This window comes from Miscanthus floridulus, chromosome 5 (genome assembly GCF_019320115.1).
Source record: "Miscanthus floridulus cultivar M001 chromosome 5, ASM1932011v1, whole genome shotgun sequence".
NCBI classification, from domain to species: domain Eukaryota; kingdom Viridiplantae; phylum Streptophyta; class Magnoliopsida; order Poales; family Poaceae; genus Miscanthus; species Miscanthus floridulus.
Genome location: NC_089584.1, coordinates 104,002,694 through 104,008,552, shown reverse-complemented (window position 1 = coordinate 104,008,552; position 5,859 = coordinate 104,002,694). Strand labels below are relative to the sequence as shown.

Genomic DNA, 5,859 nt, shown 5'->3' with positions numbered 1-5,859 from the left:
TTGGCGTTGACATCCCGACATGCAGCCTGGAGCAGCGGAGCACGAGCATGTGCAGACGTGACGTCATGCTGGCTCGTCGCCGTCGCGCCAGCATTTGATTGGCCGTTGGCCCTCTTCCAGCATGCCGTACGGCAAAACCGCGCGGCGGAAGTCCTTGCCTACTTTGCTAACGAGGGACGCTACGCTCGGAAGGATCGCCGTCGACGCACGAGTTCGATCGGTGGCGAAGTTGGCCTCGGCGGCGTCAGTGGTGTGGTGCTTAACGTTCCAGCTGCCGGTGATTGCACGTTAGGCTTAGGCATAAGCACATGATGTGTACGGTCCGTGCCAACCAGGTGATCTCGAGAAGGAAAATTTTTAACGAAATTTCGTTTCGTTGTTGTTGTTACTCTGTTTCCATTACAAGCGCGGTGGGATTCCACCTTTTCTATCCCGTCGTCATGATCGAACGGGCGTGGGATTTTCTTTTCATGGACGCCTAAATGCATAATAATAGGCAAGTAACTGCCCTGACTAATGGCGGTGCCACCAGCTACAATTTGCGACGGCAGATGTAGATGGACACTGACATCTGCGGCGGCGGCGGCGACAAATTGATGCTCCAGCTCTGCTGCATCTGACGGCTCCGCCCAGACGAAGTAGTCCGCGACGGCCGCCTCCGTCGCTGCCGGTGGTGGTGCGTCGACGGTTTCCGAGCGGTCGTCCTGGAGGTCGATCCAGCCTTCCTCGGAGTCCCAGTCAGGCAGCGCGGAGGCGGCGCACGCCAGTGCCCCGATCCTCTCGGCCGCGCCCGTCGACATCTCGTTATCCGCTTCGTCGTCCTCGGTGTCCGAGTCCCAGAACGCGTCGTGCAGCGTGCTCTTGGGGGACGGGAACGACGGGAACTCCTGCTTCGCCGGCTGCGCGTCCTGCATGTCGCGGGCGGCGGAGAAGACGAACGGGTGCGCCACGAGCTGCGCCGCCGTGGACCGGGCGCTGGCGTTCCTCTCGAAGCAGCCGGCCAGGAAGTCCTTGGCCTCCGCTGACAGCCACGCGGGCACCTCCGGCACGGCGTCGGTGTACCCGATCCGGTGGATCGCGGCGAGGAGGTCGTCCATGTCGCTCCATGGCGCGCGCCCCGTGGCCATCTCGATGACCATGCACCCGAGCGCCCAGACGTCGGCGGCGGGGCCCTGCTCCTGCCCGCGCGCAACCTCGGGCGCCATGAACGCCGGTGTGCCCCCGATGGGGCGCGTCGACGAAACAGTCCTCGCGCACCCGAAGTCGGTGAGCCTGGCGCGGCCGTCGCCGCCGATGACCACGTTCCGGGCCTTGACATCCCCGTGCACGAGCGACAGGCCGTGGAGGTACGCCAGCGCGCGCGCCACGTCCCCGGCGTAGGCGCGGATGTCGCGCTCGGCCAGGCGGCCGCCGCTCCTCCTGGCGGCCTCGTCGGCGAGAGACCCTCCGGGCGCGAACTCGAGGAAGAGCTGGTACTCGCCGCCCGCCGCGGCGCGGGAGCCCAGGCACGGCACGATGTGCGGCGAGGAGAGGCCCTGAAGGACGCGGCCCTCGCGCTGCAGCTGCGCCGCGGCCCCCCCGGCGGCGCTCGCCGACTTCACCGCCAGCAGCTCGCCCGAGGCCTCGTCGGAGGCCAGCCACACCACGGCGCCCGACGCGCCGCGGCCCAGCGTGCGCACGCGCCTGAGCTGCTTCGTCGTCGTCGTCATCACCATGGTTGGAATTCGGTCTGTTTGCGTTGCGTCTCCCGCTGTGGAGCCTGTGGGGAACTGCAGGAAGAAGAAGCGGATGGGAATTGTGATGGTGTGTTCTGGTGAGGGGAGGGGGAGGTCTATTTCTACGGGCAGCGCGGGGCGCGTGGAACACGTGCGGAAACCGAGCGGGGGGAGGAGGGAAATGGCCGCGTGCGTTTTGTTTCTGTGCGCGGGCGCGGCTGCCTGTGAGGGAAAGCCTCTCGTCGCCCACCTCCGGCTACCAGTGCCCGCCCGCCCGTGTCTGCAAAGGAAGGTGTAACGAACTTGTAGGAGCGGATCTGGTCGTGGGTTTTCGGTCTGTTTCCGGCGTTTTTCCTGCTGCCGTTTACTACTTGCGACGACGGGCCCTGATCGTCGGCCGCGGGCCTCGCAGCCGGGCAGGTGCATCCTCTCAACACTTGGCCGCCGCCCGCCCGGGTCTGATCTGATTGGCAGCCACGTGCAGAGCCGGCTGCTTGCTGGGTCGCCTCACCTGTCACCTGTGACCAGTACTAGTTCCGTTGCCTCTCTCTGCTGCAGCGGATAAGGCCTGGATCTGATCTGGATGGAATGATGATCCGTCGCGTTACGCTCTCTCTTTTCTTCGATGCTGTACCTTCATCATGGGTAACGTCACGGCGCGGTTTTCACCTTCCCGGCTTCCCCCATCCAGTTCCTCTCGCGACGTGGATGCGTTCCGGAAGAGGGGCTGCCGTAGAGGCAAGGCGATCGAGTCCGCAGTGCATGGCGCCTAGGCACAGCACGTTTTTGTTCGGCAGACGGTTGCGAGGTGTCGACTTACGCTGACCCCGGGCAGCATATTCCGCCGTTTACAGGGTAAGCCCGCCGGATCTTTCATCTTCCATGTGCTCGGGCATGCGGTTTTGGCTAAATCATCATGGTTACGCAGTTTTATTCTTTCTGCGGAGCGCTTTACACCGTGAGCACATGCACGGCGTCATGTCAACGGATCTACCAGTTGTCACCATCGCGTGTCTACTGTAACTCGTCGAATCATGGCCAAAAGCTAGCTAGATCTTTCAACTGTTTTCCTAGGTATAAATAAACCAACGCTAGACTGCCGGAGTTAGATTTATTACTTCCTCCGGTCATAAAACGCTAGCAAGATGGCTGCGCAAATTGCACGGGCAGCTAGTTTTTTCTCATTAAATATTTAGACTTTTTTTTGTCATCTCTTAAGCATTACTAATTGAAGGCTCTCCGTTAATTCTTAACGGATGCGTTTGAGGAAAAGATAAATCCTCAAAATTCCCATAATTATTTAAAACATCGAACATTTAATTTGGTAGATTCTAATCATTCAGCCTGTTCGGTTGGCTGGTTCGTATCGTTGCTGGTTCGTTTATGTGAGAGAGAAATACTGCTGGCTGGTTCATATGAATAGTATCCATGTGAGAGGGCTGGCCAGCCAGCCCAGCCAGCCAGCCCCAGCCGATCGGGCTGATTATCTCCAATAATAGCCAATAGATCTATTCTCTTATATAGAAAATTAACCAACACTGTCATTATGGAAATAAATAAAGTAACCCTCTAAATTTTCATCAAAATCACCCACTCCTGTCATTATTAAAGATAATTTTAAAGTAACCCCTAAATTTGTATCTAAATCACACATGTTTATCATTATAAAATATAATAAAAAAACCCCACTAAATTTGAATTTAAATTACTCATATCTACCACTGTGCAGATAATTCAAAATAATTCCCTGAATTTATATCTAAATTGCACATGTGAGCCATTATGCAAGAGAACGTAAATTATCCCTAAATTTGCATTCAAATTACCTATATGTGTTATTATGAAAGGTAATATCTGATAGTTTCTGCGCTGATAAGCCGGCTGATGCTGTTTTGTTGTGAGACAAAATATTATACCATGGCTGATAAGTAGAGCTAATAAGTTCAAGCGAACATGACGACATCTTTTAATTAGTATCTAAATATTTACACACCTGTGACAAAAAATAAACAAAAGGTATTTCTAACAAACTAATTCAATATTAATAAAGTATACTATATATATTTCTAAATTACACACCTACCATTATGAAGTTAAAAAGTAAACATAATGTTGTGTTCCACCATGTAGACCAAATAAACATCTATACCTGAGAATATTTATTTTGATAGCTCATCAAGTGTGGAGAAATGTACCATTAACAAACCAAATAGCAATGACACTTACAGTTCACTTCAAATAAATTATATTAATTCTCCATGATAATAAAATTTCTTAAGTTGTTACTTTAAATAAGCTTATACATTTTGCTAAAAATTTGTCATATTAATATTAGTAATTAAAACTTAAGTACTCTATGTTTTACAAAACAATACTACTACCCAAATTTGTTGATTAATAAATTCAAGATCTTGAGTAACACGGTGCAAGCTGAAAGAACTATTTATGCTAATGTAAGAACTGAACGGGTAGCCTAAGATCTAGAATCTTCTTTAACAATTTTTTTTGAATAAAAGATATGACAAGCATTAGAGTTTCAACTTAATATGCTGTTCGGAAAATTGCTACAGCTAGATACAAATTTTAAAATTAAATATACATTCATAATGCGGATACAATAAGAGCTTATATAACTTAAGCTTATGTTTCACGCTAAAAAAAGATAGATCCTAAAAATTCTAATTATCCGTGGGACTTTCACGCTTCTGAATCAGGAGTTTTGGTTTTAGTCAAAATCTATCTAAAGTTTGACGAAACGTATATAAAAGAACATCAATATTTATCACATTAAATAGGTGAATTTGTTTAGCATCAGGATCTATTGATATTTTTTACATGAACTTAGTCAAGCTCAAGATGTTTCACTGAATTTGTATTCAACGGATGCAGTACTCTAGCAAGTGATGGGTGGTCCTTGCCAGTTGCCACTACCACAGGTCCACAACTCACAAGTGTACCGTGCCAATCATACTTGCGTTGTTGTAAAGAATTCCAACTCAACTTAATCTGCTTATTGTATAAGCAAGAAAGCTCAAACAACTTCTCAGACTTCTTTACGTAAAGTTCCTAACACCAACCGTCCAACCGTACTTCACCTCTCCAGACTACTGACCTCATTTGTATTTCTAGTTAAACCTGCTGCTTCCAAATCTTCGTTGCTTTATGCACGTGCCAGCGAATTTTGTCTCGCTTATACTCACTCCATTTCAAATTATAAGTCATTCTAATTTTCATGGAGTGTAAAAGCTTCAAATTTGACCAAAATTATTGAGAAAATTACAAAGATTTATGACATCAAATAGTTATACTATAAAAATATAATTAACGAAGAATCTGAAAGAGTGATTGGAACGATTGATTGTATTCCACATTGTGTATGGGGTATATATATAGGCAGCCGAGGTGGCATGCAAGCCAACCGCATAGGCGCACAAGTACAGGGCGACCATTGCTATATTTAATTCATGCTAACACTCCCCCGCTGTCTTATCGGGAGCACGATGAATGTTAAGACTGGATCGAAACTCCTGAAATACAGATGTTGGGAGACTCTTGGTGAATACGTCGACGTACTGGGATGTCATGGAGACATGGAGAACCCAAACCTGACCGAGGGCGACACGCTCCCGAACAAAGTGGAGATCAATGTCAACGTGCTTCGTGCGCTGATTGTGGACCGGATTGGTGGAGAGGTAGACAACATTGACGTTGTCGCAATAAACCAGGTGTGACAGAATCGCCCAATTTATACAAGATCAAGTACGGCTGTCCCCGCTAACACGTTGACACACACATACTTTCACTCATATAAACCCGGTAGTCCGCCGAGTGTCCCGAAAGACCTCGGTAAATCAACATCACAACCAAGATCGCGTGATTAAGCAAATACACATCACATATATCGGGTTGCAGCGGAAATAATATTACAAATGGGTTCACAAATAAAAGTACCAGTTTGAGTTTCAAAACCGCTTAGTGAAAACAACATAGCTTTCAAATGATTACATTAATATAAGTTCCAAATATATTGCTAGCATAAGTGACATCATCCGACAAAAGCATATAGATGAGAAGTAAGTATAGAATCACCGAGCCCACCGGCGGTTAGCCACCATCATCAACAGGTCGAGACATCACCTGCAAC

General features: G+C 49.0%; 1 pseudogene; it reads right to left on the bottom strand.

Moving 5' to 3' along the window:
- Positions 1-294: 294 nt before the first annotated feature.
- On the bottom strand, positions 295-1,829 carry LOC136450370 (mitogen-activated protein kinase kinase kinase 17-like; annotated as a pseudogene).
- Positions 1,830-5,859: the final 4,030 nt, after the last annotated feature.